At 42.1% G+C, this 20,933-nt stretch overlaps 1 long non-coding RNA gene across 1 annotated transcript in view; it reads right to left on the minus strand.

Moving 5' to 3' along the window:
- Positions 1 to 6,244: 6,244 nt before the first annotated feature.
- LOC142063111 (uncharacterized) overlaps positions 6,245 to 20,933 on the minus strand; it is a 124,171-nt gene continuing 109,482 nt past the window's right edge. The window contains exons 6-9 of the long non-coding RNA XR_012662638.1: positions 12,956 to 13,092; positions 10,300 to 10,352; positions 9,345 to 9,654; positions 6,245 to 6,347 (exon numbers count right to left, since the gene is read on the minus strand). This is a non-coding gene — a long non-coding RNA (uncharacterized LOC142063111). The remainder of the gene's footprint in view (positions 6,348 to 9,344; positions 9,655 to 10,299; positions 10,353 to 12,955; positions 13,093 to 20,933) is intronic.

The raw sequence follows: 20,933 nt of genomic DNA on the forward strand, positions 1-20,933 counted from the left end.
GAATTCATGCGTATCTTGCCTGCTCGCAGATCCCACCCGGAGATCTGCTCAAAAAACATAGTTGTTTCACTTCAGCTAAGACAAATTGTACCCAGAATCAATCACTTACAATACACTTCCCTGTTATTTTTAAGCAGAGGTTTGAACACCATGTTGTTCTGCAAATAATTATCTGTAAAAACAGATAAATACCTGGATTTATTAAAATTTTTCCAAGGGAAACAACAAAACCGTCTGGGTGAGAAATTTAAAATCAGACTGAAATTCAGACAAAACAGGAGGCAGACAAGAATAAGGCTGTCGGGCCTCTGAAATTCACAGAAGCCGGGGATGACCAGCATTTAGAAAGACCAAACACAAGTCTTTACCCTTCACCTGAAAGGATTTGCCAGTTCCTCTGAGGACCAACCCCACCACAACGTGCACACAGAGGCTGGTGTCCAACCCCCAGATCTATTTACCGGGCGGATAATGCCAGCATGGCGGTGACGAGGAGCTAAGGGAACCAGGTCAGAGAAGTGCAACTGCTACCCTGGGGCACGACTCGTTACCCAGCACTATGGGTGCCCAGCGCCCCTTGCCTCCCTGAGCATAAGCGGAGAACAACGTTGTGCGGGACATAACGTAACACCATGGATGGACAGATGTGGCCTCACTGCTGCAGCGCTCAGTCCTGCTAAGTGCTCGGCGTGTCACCTTCCTGCTTGGTTACTGGGCAGGGTGTGAGAAGGAGCATCGACGTGCTTCAGCTGCTTCAGCGGAGCAACAGCGCACACATCCTGCGGCTTGGCTGGGAGGCGGACAATAGTGGCAGGAATAATTTTTCAGTTTCTGGCCTGGGGATAGCCCTGGCTCGCGGGAGAAGGGGAAGGAGAGCACAAGGAAGGACGCTGGTTCTGGCTCTGTGGCACGCACTGGGAGCATTGAGGAAGGGAGGGTGGCACTGAAGATCTGTCCTTGCGCTGCAGACCACATTCTTCTACACGCGCAAGAATTAAATAATTCTGAAACGCCTTGAGCTGGCTGTGTTTTAACCCTCAGCTCAAAAAAATCCATGCTCTGCTACAACCGCCCTATATCTTGGTCTGCAATGCACGGTTAGCACGACATCACCATCATTACAGCAAAATCATACTTGCCCTGCTGTGACCTTACTCCGTGGGATGTATGGGTCTACAGACAGAGCCATGTGCAGTTCTAGACAGTTCTAGATTTCTTCCACAATTCTTATCAATTCTTCAGTGAGGTTATGGGAAGTCATTGACTGTCTGCACTCAATGGCTTTGGGTCTTAATGAAGATACAAAGTACATCTTCATTACAGCTTCAAGCTCTGGCATCTCACTACAAATATTAAAAGTTCCAGCCTAAGTTAAACTGGGGCCTGGACTGTAACCCTGCACAGGCAAAGCAGCAGGAGCCAAAACCCTTTTGTATTCCAAGAAGACGTTTTCCTGTAGCAGCTGTAGCTGAGATTAAGGTAAGGGCCCATGTTAGCTGTGCAGTCTGGTAAATTATTGTGACGTGTATTTTCAAACAACCAATTTAACTGTAAGACTTATTACAGTTATGCACCACAGAGAGTACAAATGATCCCATCCCTCACATCAGTATGTCTCTCCTGACCCTCTCTTTTTCTTCTTTTAATTAATCACCTTTACTTTCTATGTCCCCCTGGTCCACCTGTGCAGCAGTGCTATGAACAAGCCAGACTGCAGTTGTAAAAAGAAAGGGAACGTTTATAATTTTTATTTAGTTCTGTTGTGTAGCTTATTGTTGAACACAGAAAATAATTTTGTATAAAGAAGGGTTCTGGCTCATCAACTGAGAATAATCTAATTATTTTCCCTTCAATTACACTTAAAATAAATTGTTTTTGAGAGTCCTTGCAACCATTTTATCACCCACGCAACTCCCACTGTACGTCAGGATGCAGCAGACCAAACAGCTGGGGGTTTCTTTACCCACTGTCAACCTGCTTCAGAGACATTCTCCAGCACAGAAAAACACCAGACACCTGACTAGATGTGATTGTCCCCTGGGAAGAAGCACATACTAAAGCTTTGTCACCAGTGGTAAAATTTCAGCAAATTCTTCAAGACAGAAAGTCTAACAATGCCAGCGGTACCCAGCCTGCAGGGCAAAAGCTCCGCTCTTGTTCTCATAGATCACCAAGGAGTGATGCCTGGATATTACCACCAAAGATCGCTCAGTATGATTCATTCAGACTGGAAAAAATCTACAGTTGATCCAGTCTGATTCAGGGATCTTGCTAAGGGGCTGCTTTAACGCTCCAAGCCTCAACCCCTCCGCGCAGGCACATCAGAAATCTGGATCTGAATCCTCGCCTTGGCATCCCGGAATGCTGCTGAGTAACCTGACACTGAGGGTTGTGTTGGTCAGTCGTCATTTCACCCGAACTTCCGCTGTTACTGAGTAACACAAGCACTTTTACAGGACTTGAGCAAGAGGAAAATTAAACAGAAGATGAATATAAATAAAAATTATAGATTAAACCCCCTTTTCCTTCTGCAAAATATGATGTCAAAAATATTGCCACAATAACTTAATAGATATTCAGCTTTGTCATGGAGTTTTGGAGAACAAGCTTCTAAACTGCAACTGTGTGCTTTAAAAAAAGGAAAAAAAAGGTTAATTTTGCAACCTTTAAAATCCTGGAAACATCAAAAATTCCCTGTATGCGTATCTCTCCATTTATAATGGGTTAATGCTACAAAAACTCAGATATTTTCTCCAGTTCTCTCTACCTTTGGCAGATAAAACAGTGAGATAAGAAAGTTGTGATGTTCTTTTGACCTTCTGCCAAAGGTAAGGACCACCTGTCGATCTGAATTTCCCTTGCAAATCTGCTGGAGCTGCAATACTGAAACTGCACTGCTGGTGCCTGCTTTATCTCTGATTAGCCATCATTTGGGACAACTGTTCAACTGATGGAGCAAATGACTGCACTGAGCTGGCATTTCCTACCTCCCCATCACACAGCTGTTTAGAATAATATCTCAATGCAACTGAAATGCAGTTTTATTTCTCCTCTCTCATCCAATCCCAGAAGAACAAGAAAAAACTTTATACAAAGGTTTATTTTTATCTTATTGGAGAAGGATGTTGTATACTCTGATGAACAATACTAGGATTAAGATGGTCTCAAAGAGGCTCAGGATATACCCAGAGTGCTCAGAAAGGATGTTTCTCTCCAAAGGGCACAATATTGCCCAAGAATATAGATCTAGTCTGGTGGCAGGATTTCTCAGGGTGTTCCTGAATAGCTGCCAAAACCAGACCTAATGGTCTGCTGTCTGTATTAAATATCAGCTGGCGTTCCCCAGTTTTCCCTGGAGATGGCTGCATTTCCTGTGGCAGACAGAGCAATCCATGAGTACTGTCTGCCAGCCTTTGCTCCCTGAGAGTACCACACTGGGGTCGGGTTACTGGGGTGATTACAGGTATTACTTGTCACCTCCTCTCCCCTTCTCTTTATTTCCTTCTTTCACTAGAATATATCAGTTTAAAACAGACCTGATCCTTTGTTTACTGCAGTGTCCAACCCTCACTGTGCGAGTGTGCTCAGACAAGCCTGCCTATTCTGCTGTTCCCACTAAGGTCGGCTTTACCTTTCTGCTGCAAACTCCTTCACTTCCCTGTCCATACTCTTTGCATGTGGCCCCAGATAACAGACTCTGGGAAAGCGGGCTGAATGTCTGGGGTGCCTCAAATTAATTATCTTGTCCTGTTTTGTTGGTACAGGCAAGTCTCTCCAGTCCGGGCAGATGTGCAAAGAAACTGTAGTGAGCTGTTCTGTTCTGTCCAAAAAAGAACAATTAAGCCTACCTTGAACTTGGCGGAGCTGATTCGCAGCGGAACTTCCAATCATTGTAACAAAACTAAAAAATTCAATCTTAAATTGAAAGGTATCAGAAAGCATTGGAAGTGGGATCTGGAAAGAAGAACCCTGTACTCATCTGCCTGACCCAGTTAAGCAGCACACCAGTATATATCAGGAACGCATGCCTTCTATTATTTTTTTTTGCCAGAGGAAGAAATGACAAGACTTGAAACGCAGAGAGCTGGGTTCCGCACTTCAATTTAGTTGAGCGAGCTTGGATCGATACCAGGATGATTCTTCTGATCTGCATATCTGTCCCAATTATTTCTTATTCATACGAACACAGTACCCATCAGCCCAGAGAAGCCAACAGGCCCATGTTGAGCTACTCACTAAAAAAAGCAGTAACTAAAACAGTGTTTCTTTCCTCAGTGATTTAAAAGTCAGCAATATTCAAACTGTAAGAGTGAAATACACGTGCCAAAAAGAGATCAAAATATGCAAAGCACCTATTCCCTCTCCCCCACAAAATGTAGCCCCTTTGCCAGGTAGTTCAAGGTATTTGTATTAATATTTCATACTGACAACATCACTCTTGTACACAGACATACCATTCAACATCCTTCCAATTTTTGCTTTTCTTACTCTTATTTTACTACACTGACATCATGAACTGACATAAATAGCACCTCTCCAATGGACACAGGTAGCAGCTTCATACATGCCTGGGGCAGGGAACCGCTGGCAAGGGGTGATCCAAGGGGTGAAAGGACCCACATCTGCTATGTATCTGCTATAAACACCCACCACTGTGCATATCTATGGACAAGTGCTATAAAATGGTCAAATATTATTTAATAAAATCAGCTTCTGCCCATGCAGGTGTTTAATAGCTACATTAATTTAGCAACCTTTTCTCCTGTTGATTCTCAGTATTAGTAAGAATTTTTTCTTAAAGAAAAAAAATTGTCACTTGGGAACATTAGAAATATTCAGAAGATTGCTTTACTTGTCGTATTCATGGTTTTAAAACCTTTTGCTCAAAACTTCCATTCATTCAGATGAAAATAAAATATTTCATTTTTAAGACAAGATATCACATAAATTAACTATGGAAAAAGCTCGGGGAAAAAAACACTTACGATGCTTTGAAATCACATAAACTGTGTTTTGGCTAGTACGGTCTCGTCTGTCACCCTTTCTTGCAACTGTTTAATGAACAAAGTAAATCTGTTCAAACCGTGAGTCCCTGCTCTGTCAGACCTAAGCCCCAGTGTTTGCAAATACACATTTGACTGACAAGCCAATGAATGACATCTTCTTTCAAAAAATGTCCTTGTAAAAAAGAGAGAGGTGTGGTTTATAGATTTCTGATTTATGAATTAAATAGGACCCAGGAGCTATTTAAAAAAAAAAATCTCCATGGAAACTTGTATTTCACAAGATAAGCCTGTGGAAGAAAAGAGCAATGACAGCTTAAGAAGAGAAAATAATCTTAACAGATATAACCTCCTATAAAAAGTCTGCAAGACAAAATGAATGAAAAATTCCACTTAGAAAGCTGAAGCAAGCAGGCATTCACTGCAATTGTTTTGCCAGAACCGAGATATTTTTGAAATAATTAGACTGAACTGGCAGCAGGTTGTACACACAGTGGAGGAGAAAGCCCCTAACCAAGCTGCAATAACCACCTGAAAGCTGTTTTCTGAGATGGTAAGTGGTCTCTGGTATGTCACTTCGATTAGAAAGTCACTTGTCAGAGCTACAGTGGCTGTGCATGAACACATGTAATGTACCCCAAGATAAAAGCTGGATTTCGGGGACTGAATTGCAAGTGCTGGGCTGGAGCCCTGGCCATCAGGTGGCCACAAAAAAACAAGTGCAGGCATGTAAACCTTGCAGATACTCCTCAAACTATCCACACAACTTGTCCTACTGCAAAAGTGAATTTCACCTGCACAGTGCCTGGCCCTGGCAAGGTACCGTCTTCACCTTGAGGGATAACCAGGACACTGCCGCTTCCATGCAGAAACCCGCTCTGCACTGGTGGTTCTGAAGGACACCACTTAAATTGCAAAACACATTATCAGCCTACCAATGTTGTAAAAATAGTGTAAGCTTATCGTTACAGATTCACCATTTTTAACGCTTACCGCAACAGCGACGACAACAACAACAATAATGATAATGGTGGCTGCCACTTCCTCTCCCTTTGGGAAAATCCACTCTGTTCCCAAAATTGTACTCCTTCCCACAGGGAGTACCCACTACCCTGGAAGCTGCCCATGGCTAGCTAGCCACAGGCTGCAGCGGCGTTTGCTGAGGTCAGTGGTAGCGTTGCACAAAACCCAAAACTCCCTATGCAGAATAAAAAGATAACACTGAAGGTACTTACCCAACTGCTGGTTTCCAGCACAAGACAGACAAGTGTGAATGAAGAGGTGGAAGGGTGAGAATTCACAGGCATTGGGACTCAGGGAGCCCAGCTCTTCAGGATATCCTCACTGCAAAATGGTAGGAAAGAACCTTAATTAACTACAAGCCTTAATGCATGGGCCCAACTGTGCATGCAAATCACAGTCTGCAGAGTACACAGCATAAATGTTCGGTTGGGGGATACCTGGCAGCAAGCAGACTAAATGACAGGGGCAATCCATGGTATGATACACACTTATTCAGGAAGAAAGAGTTTGCTTGTATCAGAATGAAAGTCTGAGAACAGTACTGCATCCTAAGACATAAGATAACAGGATTAATTATGTTAAAAAATGAAATCTGGTTTTCCTGTTCAGGCAAATTCCCTTAATTACTCAAAATATCAGACAAAAATATTGTTCATTCGGGTCTCATCTCACAATGCATATGTGAACTGCGCATCTGGAGTCCTAACAACCATCGGTGTCAGGTGTTTGAGGAAGCTGTTGAGAGTTATTTAATAATTAATTATCCTAAACAGCACAAAGCAGCACGTCACAGTTGCCAGAATAGTTACAGTGCCACAGGAAGATGATAACATGGCTTTCAAACATTTTCTTGGAAAAGGGAAAGTACAGTTCTTTGATCCGTGTCTGCACTATTTTTGTAAATATCTCTACTGACCTTTATCACCCTCTGTTTGATTTCTAGATTTCACTGTACCCCAGGTGGTCGTTCTGAAACATAATATTAAGGCTGTAACAGGAAGAAACGAGAAATGTGAATAAGTGCCAGGAAGTTGTCCCAAACTTTGGTGACTGTTCCACATCCGACACTGTCCGTATATTGTGAGATATTCTGAACTTATGAAAAGTAAATTGAGTCCCTCTGAGGCTGCAGAAATATACCATATTGTCCATCTATTGAAGCACAGCCAGAGTCTCACGTTAGCAACTGGCCATAAATCTGAAGTGACTCTAGCAAAAATAAAAGGAACTACTTCAGATTTCTTACAGAGAGGAGTTTTATCCTGTACCACATTTTTCCTTGATTTCAATTCAATTCCATTTCCTTGGCTCTGTTCTCACAGCTCATCACAGATGGTGAATTTGTCTAATCTTTTTCTTTACTAAAGAGGAAAAAGCCACTGAACTAGGGGCTACAGCTAACAATTGTCACTAGGATGTGACTGAAGGACTTCAAACATAGTATCTGTGAATGAAAGGTGAGATCTTAATTATTATAGCCCTTTACTATAAACTAGAAATGACCAGTGCAATTCTCTAATAGTCATCTGATATGCGTCAGTAATTTTAGATCATTAGGAAATGTTCCCTCCCTTTCCAGCCAGCAACACTGAAGCAGGTAATGCTAGGCACCCTTTTCGTCTAAAATGTGACACCAAGCAGCTAAATCTCACTATTGTGTTTATGTTACTTTTCCTTCTGTAAGAACTCCTAAAACTTCCTTGTATATTTTGGTTTTACCTTTTTTTCCCCTAGAATTGGTCTATCATAATTTTTGAACTAGGAATTAATTCCCTATTAAAATCTGATTCAGACCAGTTGAGAGTCAAGCTTTGACCTTGGAAGATCACCTGCTTAGAGATGCAGGGTATTTTGTAGCTTTAGAAAGACTAGTGGTACATCCATTTTCAAGAACTTTGCATCTAACAAGCTAAAAAAACCTGAAACTAAGTTAACACAATTATTACAGCATATGTATTTAAGGCCTATGCTTTAGATAGCCAGACCATTTCAGAATAGCTCCTGTTGCTGATACCTTCCTCCTGTTGCACTACCTTCTGTGCGCTATGAATATTTTTGTTTGACTTGCTGGACTCAAAATCCTCGCCTTTCATCAGAAAGATGAGTATCCTTTCAGAAGGATACTCACCACAACCCTTATTTTCCAATAACCCTCTCAAGCTGACCATTTGGCAGAGCCACATCCCACACTGATGGGCTGTATATTGTATCATGAGCAATACCTCACTGCTTCACCCCTGGTGTAACAGTGAGAGATTTCAAGGTGACATGGGTGAGACCAGTGAATCCACACCTCCTCGTACACCGGCCCAACACATGGGTTGGTATGTAATGTAACACACCCCTCTCCTGACAGCCGGGCTCCTGAGGAGGAGGCCAGTGTTCCTGCTTAACTGCAGGACTTGTACAAATGGATTTTAAGGAGATGGAGAACTTAGTAAAAAAAAAGAAAAAATAGTGTGTGGGGTTCTTTTGATTTACAAGGGACAAGTTCCACTCTTCAAACACTGAATCTATGTGGAATGAGTTTTATGATGTGCCTGTTAATTATCAGATAATTACTGAATAAATCTTTATCTTGCAGGAGTATTAAATGATGCCATCGCCTAGCATGAATGATGGTGCAGGTCAGGCCTCAGTACTAATTGATCCAGCAAGGGATCCTTTGAAGAACTGAGGAGTCGCAGTAGCAGATGCATTTGTAAGTGGAGAGACAGAGCAGGGGCTCAGCTTTGGGCCTCTCTGCTTCCCGCATGGTTGTGTTTGCTGACTTCTGCTCCAGACAGCGGTACAGGAAGTCACAGAGCGAACTCTTTCAGGCCATGTGGCCTCTTCCAACTGCACATGTGCCACTTCAATGAAAACAACATCAGTTAGCAAAACCCTGTTATTTTCATTACTTAAGCTAACACAGCTTATTGAGACTAAAAGAAGAAATGCTCACACAAGCATTGATCAAAAAGGGCTACCAAACACTAAGCAGGGAAGGACAGATACAGGTTGAGAAAAGAAGGGAGGGTAACATCCCACATCTGGAATAGCTGGAAATGGAAGATGGGTCTCCACAGCACTGCTCCCATTGATCCTCTAAGTACAGGGATTGAAGGATTTTTTCCCCTAATTCTGTTACAGAAATCTCTTCTATTCAAATGAAATAATTATTCTCCTTGAAAAGCACAATTATCTGTTAATACATGGAATGCGAAGGGGATTCCAGTTCCCCTCCACATGTTCAGGATATCTTCAGCTCCTGCTTTCTGCACGAACATAGGAGTCTTGTCAAATTATGCCATATTAAAAGCGAGAGTCTTTTCTTACCTAGTTATTTCTAAGAGTCTTAGAGCCTTACTCATTAGCAAGACAGTAGGTACAATAGTGCTTCTGAAAGCAAATTCTTGAAGACTGAATTTACTGCTTTGTCACAGTCTGCAGGTTTGAATGTTGCTTTACAGGATGGTTTCCTTCCAAAGGGGCTGGTCGAAGCATTTTGATTTATGGATGCAACATCATTCATGGACTCGAGGCTAGCAGATTCAGTACTTTAAACTTGGGCTTCTCTCGAGATCTCTTTAGGTACTTCTATTGCCCCATCACAGTTGTATTAAAATGCTTTAGAAACACCTATAAACTGAAACAATGGCATCGGTTACCCTTTTTCTTTCACACAAGAATATCTGGGGCAGACTTTAAGTTTTTTTTGTTGTTTCTACATGTATATGAGCAAATGAGAGAGCCCAGGAAGAAATGCTCAGGAAAATCCATTCACATATGACACAAGCCCAACCTGTCTTGTTTCCACAGCCCAGAAATCCCCACAGAGGTTTTCCTATTGCCTCCCATTTTACCACTGCGTCTTTGCAATAGAGCTGTCCTGAGGGAATGATGAAGCCAGTGCTGGAAAGGATTTTGAGAGTTAAGACAGAGACCTTGAACTGCACTTTGCATTAAAGAGTCAGTCCTCAGTGCAGAACATCAGGCTGATGTGCTCACGGTAATGATTGTTGCTAAGCAAAGGGAGCTGATAGCTGTCTTTTGTACTGAAGTTTTCAGGATGTGTGGCCTCCCTGAATGGTCGGGAGGTCAGGAATGCATAGGTCATCCTGGTCAGACCCAGGCCCAATTGAATGGGATACCTCTTATGGCAGATGGAAAGGGAAAATTTGCTGCCATGGTTGTAGGCATCTGTAGCAGCAAGGAGTTCAAAAGGAGCACAAGGCTGCATATGGTCCTATCCCAGTCCCACGCTTCCCCACTTTAACCTCTAAACACTTACCTCTCCTTAAAGTATGCAGCAGAGGGATGTCTTGACTTGAAACAACCTCAGCCCTGCCAAATCAGATTTAACATAAGGTCAGCCAAGAAATCACGCTGTGAATAGGTGACAGAGGAGGCAGCAAACTGATCTAGTTCATGACTTGCTAGCTCTTTGTCTTTATTTGTTTCACCAATTCTCCCACTCTCTTCACACTTCAGAGGAGAGTGATTATGCCGAAGACAATCACAGAAGATGGCTGAGCCAACCTACAGACCTACTGGTACTGTAGTCCCAATGTCTCTGTTCCTATTCTCTGTCACACAGTCACGCCCCCCATCATCTGTGCTTGTTATAATGCTCATGTTTAGAAACCAGTTCAGTTCACTAAACTGAGAGAAAATGTGTCTTTTGGCACATTACTTTTCTACCAAAAGCACCCCCCTCCCGGGTCACTAAATGACAGGACTGCAGAGCTATAAGCAGAAGAGAAGGGTATGAGGATCAGGACATCCCCTTACCGCAGGGCTGAGAGTTTAAACTGTTCCTGAGCCCTGTGACAGTGCCCAGGGCAGGAGCTCTCATCACCAGAGAGCCATCTGAGCTCAGAGGGGCTTCCCTTGCTCAGTCTAAGAAAAAGGACTGACCCACTTCGGAATGCTTCCTTTACGCTCGTACAGCTTGGGAAATAGGACAGACGAACGTGCACAGGGATCAATAATAGTCAAGTGCTACAGTGAGTCCATTAGGATCTGCCTATCCATCAGAGCTACAAGAGCTCTTTCCGTGCCTGGCTGTAGCCTGAGGCTTGGCTGAGATGGATCTGTGGCATCCACCCGGGCTCTTGGCTGGCTTGTTCAGAAAAGACAGCTCTTGGTGAAAGTTTCCAAGGCCAGCTCGTCTCCTCAGAGCACTAGTTTTCAGTCCTTGCTACCAGGATATTGCAATGCTTTAGGATTAGTGTCCTTCAGCAAAACATAATCCAAGATAATTAAAAGAGCAGCACAGAGCTGTGGTTCTTCTGCCCTTTGTAGTAAAAGAAGTACAGAGCGGGATTCTGGAGTAGGGGAGGCAACATTTTTTTTCTAGGAACTGGAAAAGGAGAGGTTTGAGTTCAGTGTGTGAGGCCTCCAGCTATGATACGCTCAATCACATTATCATTTTGAAGACTCACCTATGGGAAACCTATGAATACTTCAGAAAGAAGCCCGGTAGGAAGTCATCATCTGCACAAATGCCAAAGTCTCCCAAGGTGATGGATTACTCCACCATTTCATCTAACATGACTTCCGTGAGCATCTCTGGTGACTTGAGGTGTGATATGGCAAGACAGCACCAGACAATGCCTTAGGGCTACGCTTCCTTGGCGTTTTGGGGAGCCACTCCATTCGTGGATTTTTAAGGTGTGTTCACACACTGGTTTGGGGAGAGGATGTGAACAACACTGCCTGTACTGCTATTTCCAGTTTAACGCGAATAACTACAAATTTATTCTCCCATGGACTCAGACCCACGGGCAATAGTTTCAAAGAATGCAGATAATGAAGAATCTATTATACTGCTGGGTGAGTTATTTCATTGCTCTTCACTATTAAAGACATGCAATACTTGATGAGCATTTCTCCCTTCAAGACTTGGTTGTGATCTGCCCCAAAGCAGTGGGCAGGAGGGGGAGTATCACAGACTGTGGGGGCTTTTTGTTTGTTTTAGAGGGCAGTGATACCAGAAATAAATAAAGGGCCTGTAACACTAGTTGTAATAAACTTTAGAGCTGAAATCAAAATTTAAACCTAGACACACACATTTTTAATGCCAACTTGCAAGGGCAAGCAAAATAATTGCACCAATGTTACCAAAATTCCTACAGATTACATGTGGCCAGTTTTCTTCTTGCTCAGTATGCTGAAACACAGCAGGACAACAGCAGTAAAGAAAGGCAGGCACACATGTGCTGTCTTCTAGAAGAGTGTTCCCAGGGAAATCCACAGAGTTAGCGATTCTTGCAAAGTCAGAATTCAGAATAAAGCAGGAAGACTATGCTCGTCAGAACAACAATCTGTATTTGTGCAAATTATAAAACAGGGAGGGGAAGAAGATAAATAAGCTAATCTGTTGTAAACTGATTTTGACCCTGAAGGTGATCACAGGTACACAGCATTACGGCACTTTAAACTGTTTTATGCAAAGCTTTAAAAAGACCCAGCAACAAACAGAGCTTTTTTTTGTGTTTGCTAAACAAAGCATGAAAGAATAGTGACAAAAGTGGGAGGAGCCGAGTTTGTCCGGACAAAGCCAGGAGGAGGAGCCCTCATGCAATGGAAATGCAGTTCAGTGGTCCTGGATTGATATGCTCATCCTTTAAACCCCCAGGGCTGGGAGATCACAGGGCCTGAAAGTCCATCAAAGAGCACTTCTCTGCATTGATCCAGTCTGGAGCGGAAGGCTGGTGGGGGTCTGCTGTTCTGTATAAGGCTGCCTCCGAAGATAATCAGCTTTTCTTCCTTGGAAATTGGGGAATCCCAAACATCAATAAAGTGTTATTTCAAGTAAAACATCAGTCTAAACCTACAGAAGTCTGAACATGTGTGTGTGTTTTGTTGTGTGGGGTTTTTTTAAGGAAAAAAAAAGAAGGAAAAACCCCCGAGTATGTAACATTGGAGGAGGGTAAATATTCTACCTTGAAAGTGTACTCTTAATGCTTCAGCTGTTCTTTCCAACTTGTCAACAGCAGAACCCACAACAGAGGTCTTTAAAGCAGTCTTACAAACTTTCCTATTTATGTTTGGATGCTCAAGCAGCACGGTAGCACCTGACCTAAAAAGAAAAAAAAATCTTAAAATCACTTTTACTCTTAAAAATTACTTTCACTCTCTCAACGACTTGTTAGGTTACCATGTACTAAGGCGGGCAATTACATGTCAGTTCAGCTTCTTGGTTTAAAACACTTTAGGTCTGGCAAAAGGGAAATTGGAAGCCTGGGGAATATTTAACACTGACAGCTAGCACTGTGACAGACTCACATGCACGTTATCTACAGCTTCCAGGTGATCAGCAGTTTGTGTGGAGAACCCCTGATCTACTTCTCACAACTCTGTGTTTGGTTTGTTCCAAATTATACATCCAACAGACATATGTTAAAGGGCTGAACATGTATAAAGCAGAAGTGGGAGTAAAATCAGACAATCTAGCACTCTCCAGTGTAACTAGAAACTGAAAGTCATTAATCAGCAGTTCATTTGACACTGGAAACTGTTAGGATATTTTATTTATTCAAGGGGAGCAGTGTTGAACAAACAGAGGATGATACAGGCTTTTCCGTCACAGCATGTGCAGTCTGACTTGATAAAACTTAGGAATATTTTAATATCATTAAACAGCTGCATTTGACTAAAATAAATGAAATGGCTGACAAATCTCTGTACCCTAGAGATCCTGATCACTGGCAAAACAATCTGTGGTGTCCTAGTATTTGAAACTATTTAAGGCGACCACAAGTATTGCAGAGAACTACAGTTACAATTACCTCCGAACATTACCTTTCTGAGAGTATAACCACAGAGAAGAGAAAGAACCGCAACCCAGTTTCTTCTAAATAGTCCATTTCATGATTTTTGAAATGAAAAAGGGTCGCAAAGGATGGGATTCTTCCAAAACACTCGGCACTGGTGTAAGGGAGGTGTTACTGGGATTAGCAGGCCACCAATCTCAGGGTTTTGGAAATCAGACACACGCAAAGTACTTTGCTGAGCACATTTCAACCAAATTCTCTGTGAACTAACAAATCCCGGGTATGTCAGAGATCTAAAAAATGAACAGTACAGTTCAAAGCTCTCTTGCCCTCAGAATACAGTTGTTGATTATTTCCCTTTCATTTTCCTCTCCTCCCTGCCCCCCCCCAAGATCACACTACTGAAAATTACATAACTAAGAGTTTCTCCTTCTGTCACATACACACAGCCTAACTCTTAAGGGCTTTTTAAGGGTATTTACTGTTGAAGATAGTCTTATTCTGCGAGCTGATTAGCCAGCATTATTAACTATTTTTATTGCATCAATATCTATAGCCTTCAGAAGGTTTACCGATCTAGTCAGTATACAGAGTGGAAAATAGCTTCTATCTCAAGAGCTTAGTAATCTTTGGTTTCTTTTGCAGAGCAAATTTTAAAAATAGAATTTCACCATTTGAATTATACTGATTTATGTAGTGCAGATACACTCATTTATGCAGCAGTGGCAAACTAAACTGGAAAAGAAAAAAAAGGAATTCTTGTTCTGGTATAATCGCATCCACATAAGAAATCAAGTTAGTAAAATGAGACAAACAAGCACTCTATATGAAAAAGGTTACTGCTCATCAGTCTGCCCCCAAGCACCACTGCAACGCCATCTGCCAAAGGTCATCACCTCCTCAGCCCTTAGCAGCGCTACTCACACGTTTGCTTCCAAAGATGTTTTAGTCAGAACAAGCCAGGTTAACCAGAACAGTTTAAACAGATTCAGGTTTGCTTAACCCAAAACTAACCTGGAATTGCTCTTGTAAGCAGCTTTGCTGGTAAATGTGAGCAGTGGTAACCTCTGGAAAGTTATAAACACCTGGTAGCTTCTCGTACCAGTACAGCTGAACCTAGAGACGCACACATTTGAATCCTAATTAAAGCCGTAGGGATATGTGGGTAGGTTTCCCAAAAAGACAAGCACATACCTCCAGAGCCAGGTGGTTTGAGGCTGGATGGATTGAAATCCAAGACATAAATCTTGGAGGAAGGCAAACAGCAGTGATCCCTATTCTTTCTCTCTCAGATCATTTTCTCCTAGCAATTTTAGAGCCATCAGCCTAAGACAAGTGGCTGTAAGGAAGGTAACCGCAGAGATGGTTCTACAGCTTGTCCGAAAGACAAAAGCAGGTAATTGGGAGAAGCTGAAGTTAGGGAGGGTGATAAAAGGTAGGGGGTCAACTGTTTACATGGGATGATCTGGAAAAGGCTCTGATAAAAGCCATTAGAACAGTTGTTAAGGAAGGTAAACTTACCACAGGAGTTTTGACTTCCTAATAATCAATGCAGAAAATCAAACCAAGACATGTTACAGGGATAAAGCACTAAGAGAAACTGCTTACTGAGAGCTTGAAATGAAAAGAAATGCTGAAGAAAATGAAAAAACTAATGACTACTGTGCTCCTGTGAAGGACATGCCAATGACCAACACAGTCAGCTCAGTGTTGAAATGAGTTCAGTGTGAATTAATGTGCATATATGCAGAAGTACTTAAAGGTGCCAGGAGGCAGCAATAAGCATAGAGAGATTTTGTTCTGGTGTCTCCAGTGGAAGGCTTCCATAATATTCCCACACAGAAAGAACTCTGCTTGATGGGAGAAACCAAATCAAGGCACTTGCCATCATAATAGGAACATTAAAAAGAGGCAAAACTAAAATAGCTGCTTTAACTTTTGTTAGACAGTTGTCGTCACTGTGAGGATTTATTTGCGCACAGAACAGCATGGCAGCGTGCTATGGTTTTGTTCAGCACAGCGCTAGAGTTTGGGTTCGAGCCACAAGAGAGCAGATTTCCCTTCATTTCTATGGCTGCAAAGGAAACCTACAGCATCTGTAATCAGGGAAAAACTCTCGGTATAGGTGATGCCTCCTATAAGCATACTTGGCTATTTACATCGGTGCACCATTTTCACCATTTAGAGAACAAAATAAGTACTTGTGTTCATCACTTTTGACAAACAGTTCTGTGAAAGCCTCACTGCTCCTTGCTGCAATGCTCTGAAAAGAGGATGAGGAACCAAATTGTTTGTGATCTTGGGAGGTTTCTTTCAGCAGTTTTCCCATTTGCCGATTCACTGAGGTAGTAAGTGGGAGCTAGATGCTTCAGTTTCCATTACTGAGGGAGTGCAGGCGCTCATCACTACAAAGGCAGGCCTAACAGGGTCATACTTAAACAGTATTGACTTCAATGGGCTTTCGATCAGGCTGCTGTCATCTAGACATTTTATGTGAGGGAGCAATGCCCAGCTGCGTGCCGCAGTCCCAGCGGGCAGCACAAAGGGGAACATGCGAATATACTGAGAATTATAAGACAGTGGTTAAGTGGAAGAGAAAACTGAAAACTCAACCAAAGGGAAACAAACAGTATCCCATTTAAGTGCAAGTGTTAGTAAAAGTAAAGGTACTAAACCTTTTTCTAAAGAAAGAGTATGTTTATTTTAAGTAGCCAAATCAAAACTGCCATGCCCAAAGCTGGACAGAAATGAGTGCACTGGTAGACTTTTAGTGCTTCAAATGACACCACAATATTTAGTTATAACTAAGAACAGCCCCAAAGTTTGCAAGTTTAACCTTTGACTAAACACGCATACAGCATCCCATCTGCTTTGCACCAGTTTAGATATTCATGAAGCATGCAGCACAAAGTACTTTTCATTTTTGCTATGCTCGGTAAATTAGCCAGCAAGCAGGGATTAGACAATAACAGTAGATTCCTATTTGATGACTGGATTTGATCTGATGCATCTTTTCGTGTTTTGATCATTTGGGCTGAAGATAAGACGCACACAATTTGGTAGCTGGCAAAGTGGGATTTAATAAGACTCCTGTAAAACACAGCATGTATGCAAACAGCCCAGAGGATTAGACTCCACTTGCTTAGTTTAGAACTTGGTGCAGCCAACCTGAATAATCAAACGGAGGAACAAAAGTTGTGAATCCCCTCAATGCACTGCTTCATTAGGATCTCCTTACAAAAAAAGAAAATGGGACTCATCTGATCAGCCAGATTTTATGGCATCTGATTAGACCACCATTTTCTCAGCAGGTCCCCTTTCTTTAAACTGTTGACTATGGATGGCCTGCTGAATAGGATGAACTTTGGACCGCTAAATTGCAGCATTATGGTTATTTAGTGTAATTTATGAAAAAGAGAGAAGTCGTGATCACCTACTTCATATTGCTAATGATGTCTCCATTTATCAGAACAGGTATGAGTTTGGACCATCATTTTTGCCTTACAGTCACAGAACACTGTCCAATTAGATACCAAAAAAAATTATGTTTGCCAATGGGGCTGTACGAATACTAAATTAAGATCTAATAGTCCTTACATAATCATTTATTATTGTTGACTGTTTGCTGCCTTGCATTAAGTTCCACACCATCTCAGCATGTTTACTTCAAAGTTTCCTATTCATTCGGTATTTTCTATTTGCATTTTACTGCATCTAGTCTAAAAAATAAAAAGAAAAGGAAAGAAAAAAATCTGAACTTGTTTTTTCTGCTCCGCATTGTTTCACCTAAACAGCAATTAAAACCATAACAGATTAAAAAGATTATATGAGAATTACATTATGGCGATTTCAGTGTGAAAGTGCCCTCACCCTGAAAGAAGAGAGATAAATTTCCAGTTACAGAAACTATCACTTTGTCTTTTTTCCCTAACAAATAAGACTGCCAAACACTTTCCATAGAGGCAAATTTCTAAATTGCTGATTATTACAGGTAATGATCTATTCACTATGTCAGCTTCCTAGCCACCCTTAGAAGCTGGAGTTATGCAAGTTAGCAAGGAACTGTCAGGGAGGGGAGGGACACCACCAGTGGGTGATGTTACCAGGCAGAAGCCGATTACATAGGCATGACAGAAGAGTACATGAGGACTGACCATGTGTCCTGTCTCAGAGCCACGCAAACCACTGGAAGAGGTTCTTGCCTCCAGCCCCTCACAACTAGTTATATATTGCTAGCTGTGTAATAGCTGTATAGCTCTGTACTGGTAGCTGACACCTGCCCTGCTGCTGCCGGCATGAGGTTGTATGGGCACTTCTACTCCAGCCCCAATGAGTCCGGTGGGCATAAACCCTAGGAACACATGGTCTTAAATCCAGCCAAGTTATTAGACTGAAAGAGGTTTGGGTAGACCAAGCATGCTGCCATGGGCAGACCGGAGGGGACCATGGCCTCTGGCAGAGCGTCCTGGGCAAGCAAGGGTGGGATTCCTTGGCATAGCTCAACCTCAAGCGGGAGGTCTGCCTAGAGCCTAATTCTGAATCCAACCTCAGGAAACACATTTTTCCTGCTACTTGTTAATAAATGGCCATGGGGACGTTGTTCTGGAATGACTAGGAACTAAATGTGCAATAATTATTCCAGCACCACTTCTGGGATAACAGTGGAAACACTTATTTTCTGTTCTGGTTTGAATCCATTTTGGAATAGTGAATGTGCTCATGCAATTCTTCTAAAAGAAGAATGTATTTTGTCAGCTTCCTCCTGCAGTCAAGCCTCCACATGGTTTATTTGGTGCCTTCTCTATAGATTTTCTGGTGTCACAACTCAGATTCAGTAACCCCACTAAGTCAAGTTTTTACATGGGTACTCACTAAGAGTCAGCAGCTTTCCCTAGAGCCCTCAGCAGGAGCCATTTGCCCTCTAGACTATTTTATTAGCATGCTGATTATTTCTGCAAGAGTATGGTGGGATTTTCCTGTGGGTCACAGTCCATATTTGCTGTCACAGAAACCTTGAAATCACTGTAGGCTGATAAATGCTCTGAATCTTTAGATTTTGATTATTAGAATCAAACAGTAGCAGATACTGTGAAACACCCCCAGAGCGCACTCAGGTGGGATGGAGAGAAAAAGCAACAACAAGTAAGGATCTATCTGCCAACCCTACACCACAACACTACCCCTCAGAGGCAGCAGAGCTCATTACACGGGACTTGACCAGTGTAAGACCTCGAACAAATGAGAACTTCCATTTATTTCCCGCCCCAAATTGCTGTTTCTCAGGGAAAGACTTTTTCTTAGATTTGCTGCAGTTCAGATCCATGAAGCCACAAGTTGTTAACCAGCTGCAAAGTTATCAGCACAGCTCCAGCTACGCAATGTAGTCTTGTTCTTTGTACCCAACTGAGGTCCTAATTTGTCCTCCTTCTTACTCCATACATGTTGATAAAGCAGATTCTCAAGGCAAATGGTGGGAAGCTCTGTACAGGGTAATATTACATGGTGACACGTCTCCAATGTTATTCACTGTAATAGATACAACTTTCATCCAAGAACAACCTTGCAAATAAACGCCTGTCTTGTACAAAACGTCTGTTAGGAAAGACAAGAAGGGGTTTTCTCAAGCACCAAATGCAACTTTCTAACTGGCTCTGCCAAATGCGATGTTGATGCCTCCCATTTGCAGTTTGCTCAGTAATAACAAGTGGGAGGGAGGAAGCTAAAAGAAAGTCATTAGTGCAGCTGTCAATGTACGTAAGTGTCCACAGGTGTCATCAAGTGTGAAGAAGCAGGGGCAGCCATTTGACATAGCTGCCTCCATAGAAGAAATTTTTACAGCAGAGGCAGAATTTGTAAAATTGTACCAGTTCCCTGCCAGAATTCATCAGCTCCTGGGACGTGGTATCTTGGAATAAAAGATCCCCTGGCAAGTGAGTAGGCAGAAATCAAGGACAACTCTTGGGCAAGAGGAATAGGCAGCACACAGACCTTCACATCTTCTGCAATTGGCAGGAGATAGAGCTCCGCTGAAGCTCTTCAAGCCTCCTGCCATTGCAGTATTTGCATGGTGGTTTTTAAAGACCAGCGTTACTCTGTGTACAGAGAAAACGTTCTAAAAGCTTCTCGTTGAACCTTCTACTGCTGTTTGTAGAAGAAATCTTCCACCTCAGTCATCACCTGCTTGTGTTGCACTGGTAGAGCCCTCAACAAGCTCAGCAGCCCTCTGCACAAAAAAGATGGTGGTGGTGGTGACACACATTACAAAGCTGAGGATGAAAGGCAAGCAAGGTTTAGAGGTAATTCATTCTCCGCGAATGAGTTTTTCAGGAAGCAGCTAAATGAAAGCATGACTGTTCCTGGAGAACTTCTGTTCATGGAATCACAGTAGTATCACCAGATGGACCTTGGTGACAGGAACACAAACAGCAACTTTTTGACAGTTCTCACACCTGCACACATACACTATTTCCCATATAGTGCAGAATAAAGAAGTAAGGGGATCAAATACTTAGAAATGATCCTTGGTCCAGAAACAGATTTTGAGTTGTATCGTTTATATGGTATTGCTGATAAATGATTGACATTTAAAAAGCAGGTTTTCAAAATGGCTCAGATATGTTTCAGTAAGATTTCTTTTTTCCCCTGTGGAAAAATGCAATGTGTATTCTAACAATTATTACACCTTTATTCTGTGCATCAACTCTGTTTCTAAATGTCTGAACTGACAGCATGTCTGGTCACATGAGTCCAGTCAACAAATTTGGCTAACGGTAATGCTTTAGGACAAAATTATGAAAAAAATGACAAATTAGCAATGGCACCTAATCAATAAATGACACAATATGGAATCCATGAAGCTGATAATGCAACTTCACAATCCTCTCATTTCATAAAATAAATTACTAGAGCTAAACATGTGCAAGATGTTGTCTCATTTCCAGTTAGTTCTCCCCCAAACAATAATAAATGTATCTGGAATTATATAGATTATAGCTCTAAAACGATCAGTAACGCAGTATTTTCAGAACCTGGTTACTTTTAACCCTAAGACAGGCATTAATAACTAGCCTACAAAGTGCCATTGCCTTAAGACACCTCTTGACGCAATACGGAGTGCTTCAGAAAAAGTTCCCGGATAGAATATTAT

The sequence above is a fragment of the Phalacrocorax aristotelis genome, chromosome 11, assembly GCF_949628215.1.
Source record: "Phalacrocorax aristotelis chromosome 11, bGulAri2.1, whole genome shotgun sequence".
Lineage (NCBI taxonomy): Eukaryota > Metazoa > Chordata > Aves > Suliformes > Phalacrocoracidae > Phalacrocorax > Phalacrocorax aristotelis.